At 40.8% G+C, this 12,221-nt stretch overlaps 1 protein-coding gene across 1 annotated transcript in view; it reads right to left on the minus strand.

Moving 5' to 3' along the window:
* Positions 1–12,221, minus strand: part of ck (myosin-VIIa ck) — a 327,005-nt gene that overhangs the window by 277,754 nt on the left and 37,030 nt on the right. The gene's annotated exons all lie outside the window — the stretch shown is intronic.

Here is a 12,221-nt window from a genome sequence, read left to right on the forward strand (position 1 = left end):
ATAAACTCAGGGAAGAGTGTGATGAATTGATTACAAAGCCAAATTTACATTTTCCATTCGGACCGCGTATATCAAATTAAAGGTAAGGACACCACAAACTAAGCGGTTCAGAATGTCTCCTCTATCACCAGCGAAAATTGATAAGACTCCTTTTCGCAGGTTTCCCTAAGATAATCAAATCTCACTTCAATTTCAAGTACAAAGTATCCCTATCCCCTCTATTCAATAATATGAAGTTTGGTGACTTGAAATAATATTCGAATATTCTCCATGTTTTCTTTTAAGTAGAAAGAAAAAAATATGCTGAAATCCAGGTATGCCAAGAGAGATAAAATGTTTCAAAAAAAGGTTTACGTATTTTTTCAACCAAAACACCATCTGTCGAAGAAATAGCCTCCTCCGTTGCCTACCCATCCACGCCTCCAACCGACCACCATATGCTATCTTAACGATCCGTAGAGGATAACGGTGAATGCATAGGAGCTCTTCACCGAACTTCTGAGGGGAAATACGAAGGGAATCAGCAAGTGGGGTAATCTTGAGGAAAAGGCAAAAATACTACACAACACACACACGTGAGGGCGTCAAGACTGGGGAAATTAGAAGGGCTAAACGTTCGAACTCGTGGCCAATGGTCGATAAGGTTCCAAGTTTTTCTGAATTTTTCTCAAAATTCCATAGTAAATTCTCTCCTTCCTCCTGCTCCGCTCTACAACCTAGGGTAAACATTAACCATGCTTATGATTAGATTGCCCCATCCATGAAAGCAAATAGCATGATTAATATTGCTGTATATACCGGCAATAACGGAGAATACGTGTAAAGTTCTACATCTACGCAACACCCAATAAGCCTAACCGCTATGGGTGTAGGGCAGGGAGCAATTCCAAACCAGTCGTGTAACATTTAAGTGCTGCTTGGATTCCATTTATCAATTGAAATATTAAATGAATCAAATAATGGCAATACATTTTAAAACAACTTAATTGCACTACGGTATGTAACATAAGTTTAACATACTTCTCTAAGCATAAGAAAATACCTGCTATTAAAAAGTACAATAAAATATGGTATTAAAATAAAGGAAACGCGGTGGTGAATTAAAAATGATCATTAATAAGCATTTTAAAAACTTTCTTCCTTACGCGGTCATTTGCAGTTATTCTGACCTTTTACTTTTGCTGAAAAAAATGGCAATTAAAACCCTGTCATTCCTACATTTGATTTCGCTCTTTTAACCTTATGCTCGTGATCTGTCCTACCATAGTACAATGGGACATTCGATGGATTGTTAAAAATCATACCAATTGTGGCCAGCTTCCAATTTATGCCGATGATTCAATCCGTATGAAATTAAATCGAGATCTCAATGGTTCATGGAAATAGAATTGGTTGGGATTTTTTAATTATACGAGCCAACATGTCACGTTTAAAACAATTAATATAATAGATAGCCTTGCAGAAATACGAACTAAATCTTAACGTCAAATAAACGAGCTAAGACTGTACTATCTGACCGCGAACTACCACTAACCAAAAACGCGTCCTCAGAAATAAAACACCATGAAAGTTTAAAGAGAAATGTTATCTGTCACTGGTTAGGCTTCATTTAGAATATGCTACTGGTTTCGTATAGTATGAGATCCTCATGAAGTTGGATTGATTGTCGAATTGGATCACTTGCGGCGTAGAGGAGCTAGATTTGTAAAATACTTTTACGATTAACTGAGTAGCGTATCTAAGTTATTAGATGAGCAAGGCTGGGAATCCTTCACGGCGCTAAGGTTAAACTACAGATTGAATCTCTCGTATAAGTTGGAAGGATATATATTTAACAATGATGCTGAAATATATATCATTACCCCAATTGAACTACGGTAGGAAAGGTCATGTCAATAAATTAGAGAGATTCAGTGTAGAATAGATAGATTTGAGAAGTAATTTTTCCCACGAACGACAAAGTAATCTAATAACTGTACCCGACCGCGCTAGGGTATAATCATATTATTCCTTTTCTATTCTAATTAGCCGAGTATGTTGTCATTATTCCATATAGCCTTTGGTCATTGCCCTTCTAGTTACTAGCAGGTCATTCCTCATGGGTAGACAATTATTTTACACTTTAATACTAAATAAATTGCACGAACCTGAGAATGCTTTGCTAATTAGTTTGTTTGGAGATTGTAATTTATTTTGCATGAGACTCTGGCCGATTTTCATCAAACGTATGCTTCTCGAAATTTTGGTCACATAATATTTAAATTTTGTCGCAGCGATAAAATTTTAGACCAATGATCAAACAAATGTCCAGAAAACCTATTTGAATTCAGTTTAAATACGTAAATATCATATATAAATCAGTAAAGATACTAAAAATACAACAGCATTACAAACTGAAGGTAGAATTGAAGGTCGAGGCTCACCTAGTAATACTAAGCCCAACGGCGTGTGAAATTCACAAATTGACAGACTATTAACGGGGGCCAGTTCTTTATTCCCTGCGGTGGTTTCCCAGGAAGATTTGTAACCCGAAATATCAGACAGCTTGGGTGAAGCAGCGGGTGCCTAGAGGCATCCACTCTACACCTAAGTCCCTCGGGAATCTCGCCTGGACCCTCCGATCAGTAGTCCAACCCTATATTCACTGGACTATCGCGTCACAGTGATAGGGTCATCAGAAATATTATACGGCAGTAGGCAACTAGTTATGATAGATTTGTTACATGTAATCAATGAATAAGCATGTTAAACCAGTAATACACGCCTAACACTGAATGCCTCAACAACACACTTCAGGATAAGCCGCAGTTCCGCTCCGTATAAATCTTACCTCCTTTCATCCCGTCTGTCTATTCTTTTCTCACCTCTCTGCCTCTCCTACCCAGCATTTTCCCTTCTACCACATTTCCACTAAAAATACCTTGAATCCATTTTTCTGGTAATTTCCTTCAACGGGATTTCACATGGAGAAGGGAGTTGGTGATAGGGACGTTGAGGATGTTAAGAAAAGACTCGTCAAAACTTTGAAATGGAGCGTAGTTACGTGCGGCGCGGAAACATGGTCACTGAAGCTGGATGATAGACGTAGATGGGAAGCTTTTGAAATGCGGGAGAGAGAAGGTTGGAAAAGGTGAAATGGTCCGAAAGGAAAACAAATGATGAAGTACCAGGTATGGTGAAGGGTCTGTTGGGAGAAATCCAATGGAGGCAGGAAAAATGGATGAAGGGCGTACCGATAGGCAGTGGGTTGTTTAAGACTGTAATAGAGGGGAGAATGTTAAGCAAACGAAGAAAGAGCGGGAATAGAATATGGATTTTGGATGGGATTAAGGGAGGAAGGAAGAACGCAGAGGTGAAGAGGGACTTGTTGTAGAGAAGGACGCTGGGTTGTCTTTTCTTAGAAGAAACAAAATATTTATTTGGTAATTAAGTCCATCCAAAACCTACCTTAACCGGTAGAATACCTAATAATAATACTCCTTCAAAGACCAATTTTCTTTCCCTCACCATGCTAGGAAAAGGCTTTCATCGTTTATCTTGAACAACGGGTTAATACAATAGAAATGCATGGCTAATGAACTTAAAAATCAATATTGTAAAAAGGTTTTTAAATAGCAATCCACCCATACTCTCAGAATCTCTCTCAAAGATTAGAGATGAATATATATTTGCGCGATCAAACTAATGGTAAATAGAGAGGTAGTCGTATTCTGCCTTCACGTATTACGACGCCAGATTTTGCATAATATGTACCCTTCCCAATGACAGGGACATTCCGGTCGATGAATAACGCCCAACTTCCGAAGGTTTAACGATACCTTGAGTTAAATTATGTTTCGGCTAATGCCTACGGTAAAAAAAAAGAGGGGCGGGTCCAGTTATGAGGGACCAGGGACCTGTTTAGAGGGTAATAAAAAATTCAGATAAAGAAGAAAGGAGGCTGTAGGAAACGAGGTTGAAAAAAAAACATCAAAGCGAAAACTATCGCTCGCGTGAGAATTTCATGCGACTCCCTTTACTAATTGTGCCCAAGGGAGGTAAGGCGGTAAGCCGCAGAGGAACCAATCCTCCTCCTCCTTCACCTCACACGCCCCTAACGGGCCTTCAACCACAGTGGTTTCAAAATCCGATTTTCAAAAGGAACAGAACGCCGATAGGTGCGACCATCAATAACCATGAACTTGAACTAGTTCCAGAGTGAATAAATTTTCAAAAAAGGAATGAAGAAGATTTTCCTTTTTATTCATCGGCTTTATGTTTCGCGGCTGGAATAACCTCCTCCACGTAGATGATAGGCACAAATGGGAGGCTTTCGAGAGTTGTGGAGAAGGGTGGAGAAGGTTAAATGGACGGAAGGGAAAACATACGAGGAAGTTTGATAAAGTTTTCTCGGGTCTTCCACCAAGTCCAAGGGGTTCCATATTAACCAATCCACAAACCACCGGGAAAAATTAGAAATTGTCATGTCAAAACCAAGGACCCAATCGGCCTAAAGACCCCAGGCATACTATATACCAAGTCCCCTGTGCCTGCGGATACGTCTAAATTTGAGAGATGGGGCGGAGCATCGAGACCAGGTAAAAGGAACACAAAATACACCTACGGCTGAGGCAGTTGGAGAAATCAGCCATCGCCGAACACAGCATCGGGATGGATCACTCCATTAACTTTAACGGGACGAAATTACTTGCCAGCGCCGGTGGTTACTAGGACCGAATAGTCAAAGAATCAATTGAAATTAGAATGGCAGGACGTAATTTCAATGTTGACTCCGGCTATTCCCTCCGCAATGCATGGAAAACGGTGCTAATGAAGGTTAGAAAAGGAAGGAACAGAACACATCGGCCCGGCGACCAATCAGGAGGTTTCTCCTCTTCGGACCAATCACAAGTCAACTGACCCAAGAGCTCAAGTATATAAGACAGCCAAATGCAGAGTGGTACTCGTTTTCATATTGTTTTATTAAGTTTTCTGTGAGATTTTATCTCTTGAATATTCTATATGTTTACGGAAATAAAAACCTTTAAAACTGACGAGTGACACTCATCTACCTTGAGGACGATGCACGAGTCGAGCATCGAATCTTCGGCCAATATGGAACCCCTGACCCGGCGGAAGACCCGAGAAAACTTCATCAAGCAAATACGCCGGTAAAGCACCAGATCTTACTAAACGAGGAAGTGCTCGCCATGGCGATGGAGGAGAGGATGTTGTTGGGAGAAATCCAAATGAGGCTAAAAATATGGATGAAGAGCATTTTGATTGGCAATGGATGATTAAACACCCATTAAGGACGAGTGGCAAGTGGCGATAGAGTACCAGGAATTGATGCAAGATAACGCACTTACATAAATATAAATAAATATTTGTACAAGAATTTATAAACAAACACATGCCTATCTACATCATGCAGTACTACGACTGCAGTACTTCGAGTGGAGCTTCAATGTTTGTTGTTTTTACAATCAGTGATGAAGGGGGAGTGCTAGGGTTTGACTTGGCTATGGATCCGTAGCGTGCGAGGGAACGAGGAGTACTAGAATCTCTCAGAGTGATCGCGTAAATCTTGTCTCTTATCTTATCTTGGCGGTCCAATGTGGCAGTGCAATGTGGGACCATAATTATTCCCGCAGTGACACAAGAAAACTCGTTTTTTTTTGTTTTTCACTTGAAGTCTTGACTGAGCCCTACCTGCTCTCCTCGTCATACATGGGACACCCATCCTAATTCCTAATGTTAAATAAGCTGGGGGTTAGGGAGATTTGAGAGAAAAGTATTTTGGACGGTACTGGAGACTGATGGAGAGTTGGCAAAAGTATTATCATTATTATTATAATTACTAGGGAGTCTACCGCTTTAAGGTAGATTTTGGATGAACAAGGGCTATTCAATGATACCTTTTCTAGCCTCTCCTATGAAAAATAACCTAGCACAGCACACTATAGTGAACTGTTCTCCGATTCCAAATTCTTCCTTCCTCCATTCCATTCCGTCCAACATACCTGTCATTTTCCTACTCCTACTATGCTCCCTTCTACCATGGTCTTCAACATTCCATCGCCAATCTAAATGCCCCACAACCACTTTATCTGCCTCTTTGGATCACCCCCAACAACCCTCTCTACTCCCCGCCATGTCCACTACCTCTTCGTTTGTTTTCCTTGGCCAACATCATTTCTAGGGAAAAGTAATTGAGGTGGTTTTCCGTTGACTTGGTCCATAGTGTTTTCTACGTGAAACAATCACTCAAATGGCTCACCAACTGGAGTCAGACGCCTTTGCAGCCGCTTCATTGAGGAACAGAGGCTGTACTTCGACCGACCTTTATGTCATGGTTGAAATTTCCATTGCTCCCGCCAGCACAGCTCCAAGGGTCATCAGAGCGTACTAGTCCTTCCACCACGTCAAAGTTACAGTTCATGAGGAAGATACGTGTTTAGGTGTACGAGTGTGATGTGTTTATATATTTAAGGGATATAAAGAGTTGGGGCAGTAGGACGCCCAGATGATATAAATATATTATATTTGTCAAAGACTTTTCAAAAACTGACTTCGTTGGCCAGAGAAAATAACCAGACGAAGAAAAACCTGACCATACCGAAGTTCCTTAAACATCATACAATTCAAAGTTTGTGAATAATGCCATGAATTGCATTTAAACAAACTTGTCGATATTTTTCTTCACTAACTCAATCGATTTCTATGCAGTTATCAAGATTTATCTGCAACGGAAAGTTGCTCGGAAAGTATTTTTGCTATCCGCCGCCAAATATTATCAAGTTAACTGCCGAAAAACAAGAAAAAAATTCCCGAAACGAATAAATTTCTGAGTAAACTACTCATGAGTTTGCACAGCACGCTGAAATCGAGAACGACGGAAGCAAATATTCTCCGAAGAAAATTAAGTGGTGCTAATGAGTTGTCGCACCTGACTTTAACGACTCAAGCATATCCTGGGGTGCGAAACGGAAGAGGTGTACTTCAGTGACAGCTTGGAATAATTTATTGATTATTTATTACCCGCTTCCGATCATATATTCATAAAATTACCTACTTTTATCTTTACTCTGCTTGAACTGAGTAAGCTCTACACTGAAAAAAAACACCTTACAGAGAGATGGAAAACGAGTGAAAAACTGAATGGAGGACATTACGGGACTATACCGAAATTTCGGCGAAGCAAATAGAAAAACAAAAGACCAACGGAAGAAAAAAGCGAAAGAGTGCGTGCGAAATCAGTCAATGAAAGATCAGTGTGAAGGAGTGACGACATTGGTCTGGAACAAAATGCTTTTCTTCCTGGCGTGACGTTGAAGACAATCATAGCTTAAGGAGGCTCATCAAGATGTCTGGAATATGTCATTTTCGTCAAACTTCCTCTGTTTGTTGCCCTAAGGGCACTCAATGAAAATAAAATGATAAAACAGGGTCTTTTAGCGTTAGTTTTAACAGAAATTGGCATGAATCATCCGAGATTTTATTCTGCAAGCTTTTATGGCAGTGGAGGACTAACAGCAGAAGAACTACGGACTAATGGTACAGACACACGTATCGATCTCACGAAATAATGATATGGTTTGCGCAATTGTAGAGGAATTGTATTAGTATTACCATAGAGGGTTCACCATAAAAGTAATGCGCATTCTCTGGAAAAAAATAGATTTATTGATCGAACTTGTACAAATGCTTCAAATTCTTCTTCAAATACTCTCCCCCTGCATCAATACACTTGTGAAGACGTGTCTGCCACACCTGGATGGCACCGTGAAACTCCTCGACGGGAATGTCTCTCAGGAACGTTATAACATGCTTTTGGATACTTTCCACGGTCTCCTAATTCTTTCCTTTCAGCTCTATCTTCAGTCGGGGAAACAAAAAAAGTCGCACGTCACGCCCATTCGGGACTGTAAGGGGGCTGGGGGACTACCGCGTGGTGCCGTGGGCTAGGAAGTTGGTAACGATGAAGGACGTGTGGCTTAGTCATGTGGCGTGTGGCTGGGCGCTCCATTACGCCGTGTTAAAAAGTCAAAAAACGCACTTCACGGGGAGGCACGTCTTTCCGCTCAGACTGCTCGGACAAAAATTGGCGACCGGCTGCTCTGGAAAGGCAGACCCCAGCCAACACATTTCCTGACCGGTGTTACCGCGCTGCCATGAATAGTCGCGTCACAATAAAATCATGCGCATTACTCTCATAACTGATCATGTCATATTATTTACCTTCCACTGTTAAAAATATATTCTTTGATGTGTGGCAAAAATAGTACAGATCGCATACAGTTTAAATAATTGGCACCTCAGACCTAGTCCAAAATAATATTTAGGGCCCTTTTCAGGAATGAATAAGAATGTCTTAAAGAGTGTCTAATAAAATTTACATTCACATTGTATCTGTTCAAGAGCTACGACGCATTGATGGGCTCCACATTGCTTTTCATCTCTCGTCATTCATACAAGAACTAAGGTGACGCGTTGACTCGTGCAGCCACGATCCAACCCTGAGTTAAAATCAATTGAAAAACTAGGTTTGAAATGCGCATTAATTTTATCACATTCACAATTCACCCTTTTCCGTAAAAGTAGTTTTTATCAGCGCCTTATTGTCAATTCTTTTAGCACGCCCTCGCCACAAAATACGTCATCAACATGAGCAAGACGAACCGGTCAATGGGTAGCCACGCTGACCTTGCACCCAACGAGAAGAGAGCAAATCAATAGGAGAACATGCAGAAATGCAGGAACACAAAACCTCAAACCTCAGTGAACGAATATGTGAGATGACATTCAAATTACCGTAAAATACTGAGGTGTTATTTCTTGTTCGCTAAACCTCACACCTTTATCTCACGTCGATCATTTATGACCCTGAGTATTAGGATCTAATCTCTGTAATGTGGAGGTTCTTCAAGAAAATCGTTGTGAACTAACATAAGAACCTACCACAAAATATTGGGAACTCTGCACTGGAAGCCGTTATACGTAGGCACAAACATTGCACGCCCGACGTAAACTTCTTCATAAACAACAACTTTTATGAGCTGAAACCTATCAGAGATGTAAGAATTCTAGGGCCGCATTATGTTGGCAATGGAGGGTAATTAATGGGAAGGGTAATGAGAGTATTAATCATTTGCAGGAAAGTGACACCTGAGCATACCCCGACAAAAAGTATCCTGTTTCCCTGGCACCGTAAGTGATCTCGGAAGTAGGAAGCATCACGTAGGTAACAGTTCCAGAGAAAAAAAAAGATAACAGAATTACAGCCTCCTCTTTCCGTTAAGTATCCAACACCAATCGCAATCCTTCTTTTGATGACCAATGCGAATTGGACAACAACTATATGCACAGTGAGTAGGAAGAATCTCTCCCATCGCTACGGAAACAAAGCCAATTAAAAAAAAGAAAAAAACAGAGTTCGCCGCAAAAGGTCACGATCGCCATTTCGCATGCACCGAAGAACAGCAGTTTGTTGAAAATCTGTGGAACGGAACCACAAGCACCCTCACCATTTCTTTTTGCACGTCACCCCCAAACCCATAGTTGGGAGGGCGGGGTTAATCCGTATGAGGATGACCCCTGCAGAGTCCAGGAGACAGCACAGCTCAATAGCTCACCTGATTCGCCCCAGAGTTTCCTCAACGCTTCAGTTAAACTCTTCGCGTGTAATTGCGGTGCGAGCGAATGTTTTCTTCCGCTCAAAAGATGAATGCTTTACGGTGCGGGTCGGGATCAGATTAAAAAAAAACCTTGGACTTGAAGGCTTTAAAAAAATTAAAAAAGAAATAAAAAAAGTAGCCAACCTCCTCGGCAATGAAATGTGAGACGCTGGAAAACCCTCCTGAAAGATCATCTGACAGGCTTTTGGGAAGAAAACTTGAGGGAAGGTGGGAAAAAGCCTTCAGGATGTTCCGTACCCGTGGTGAAATCGAAGACGGCGATGATTCGCGTTACGACACTGAGAGATCTTGAGAATAGTCGCTCTCCTTTCATAAAACCATACACACAATAGTCACAAATACTTTTCCTTCGGAAGAAGAATACGTCTCTACGTAATTGAAAAAGATAGTACTTTATTTTCGAATTGATTGTATTTATTTTGTGGTTGGGCTTAGTTGGATGAGGCAAAGAAATGTATCATTGTTCAGTCTTGGTCCATACAAAACCAATCTTTATTTTATTTTAATTTAAAACATCATTCACATACAGCAGTAGCGCCATTTTACAGTGAAAAATATAACAAACATAAAAGAGGACAAAAGACAATAACAGCATAACAATAACAACGAGAACCAAGCATGGACCGGGGAAAATTTTAATTTACTGAAAGGTGGGATAAAGCTTGGGTGGTGAAATTGTTGCATGATAAGTTAAAGGGGTCGACAGGTGTGAGGGAGTGAATTTAGAAGGGGGGAGAGGCGAAATAACAGTGAGCGCTTGGTGAGAGATATTCTAGGAATAGGCAGATGGAGTAGGGAGTGGGTGCGGGTGGTTTGGGTTGGTATCCTGAAGTTGAAGAAAGATAGCAGTTCAGGGCAATCAATAGCCGAGTTTAGGGTGTTGTGGAGGAGTTTTAAATCAGCTTTAAGTCTGCAGCTTTGGGGGATAGAATGGTAAAATACCATATAATAATAAAATAAATTTATCGTTAATCAATGAGTATATTTATAAGAAGGCATGGAGATTTTGCATAATTGTAATACTTGACGCGGAGTCAACGAAGCCTTGAAGTATAAAATTTAAGCACACTTCTCAAAAATTCTAAGTATTAGTTATGGGACAACGCATAACTAATACTTAAAGAAAGGTACTGTGAATGTTCTATTGTGACACAGCGGTAATTACAGTGTGCCGAGATATATTGGTAGATTGGACCACCGGGATTAAATGAGAGCTAGGCACCGTACAAGTAAAAACTCATCCCTATTTCATTCTAAAATAAATGCAGACATAAAAAAATAGGACCCAGACCGAAAATTTATAATTGTTAAGAGACTGCGACTTTATAATTTAGTCGAGCGCACATAGTTCCATGTTGCATACAGGCATGTACGCGTTCGAGTGTTTAAGTGCATGAGCAAATGTATATTAAAATACCTGCAGGCGAATGTATTAACATATACGTAATTTATTACATTTGCGCCTAATTGGCTGATGACCTTACACCCCATACCACACATTCTCGCGACGGGTTGGCCAGCTATAATGCAAATTCAGATAACAGTAAGAACAATACAAACACAATATACGCATAATATAACTGTATGCTAAATTTTCATATAACCATGAAAGCCGCCGTGCGGGTGTGCGGCAGGGGGCTTTGACTTAGCATCCATCCATCTATTATATGATATTACAATGATAAATTTTCAGAGCAAAAATCATTCGCCTAGGCGAACCTGGATCCCTCGGTGCCCGGCCGACTACTTTAGCCAGTTTATCTACCGAAGCCTTCGGTCGTACACTCCTAAGTTTTGACGAAGAGTTTTGCAGTTTCTTTGAATTTGAATACATTATACATTATTTAATTAGTGGGAAAAAACAACTGAATTCACATGGTTTAAAACTAGTTCCAAGGAGTGGATGTTACATTGCTTTTCCTTACTCATATATTATTAGACGAACTAAGGTTGATGCATTGATTCGTGCAGCGGTCACAATCGAGCTTCCTTTAGCAGTGATGTGGTCAGTCGTCGACCCAAGTCTTCCTCGATTCCCGTGCATATTCCATTTCGAGCACGTTCACGAAGGCACTACCCTCCGTAATGGACTATGACCTATGGCGCACAGTTTCCCCTCAACCTTAGCCAGGAAGAGAAGCAGATTGGCAAGGTAGAGAGAGATTAAGAAAGAGAAAGAGGGAGCTTCCCATTCCTCTTGTCTAGGTCAGGAGCCTCACATTTAATTCCCGTGCAACTACCCAGTTGTCCCATCACAGAACCCTAACCCTTCAACTCGCCGGTCGACTTCATCATTTGAGGGCATATTTCACTTCACTCCTAAGTTATTACGGGAATGGTCGGCGTGCCATTTCAACACCTACATCTCTACCCTGCAATTGACCACTTGGGTCCATCGCTGGGGGGGGGAGGGTGTTGAGTAATTAGAGTAATTACTGACTAATGTGCCATAAATTGTTGCTCCTTACTTCTGTGGTCTCGAGGTTGATAATCATGCGAGGAAAAAACGATTCCTTATTATCGATCGGTTCCGCAGTCAATTTC

This window comes from Hetaerina americana, unplaced genomic scaffold (assembly GCF_022747635.1).
Source record: "Hetaerina americana unplaced genomic scaffold, ioHetAmer1.1.p SCAF_9, whole genome shotgun sequence".
Taxonomy (NCBI): Eukaryota; Metazoa; Arthropoda; class Insecta; order Odonata; family Calopterygidae; genus Hetaerina; species Hetaerina americana.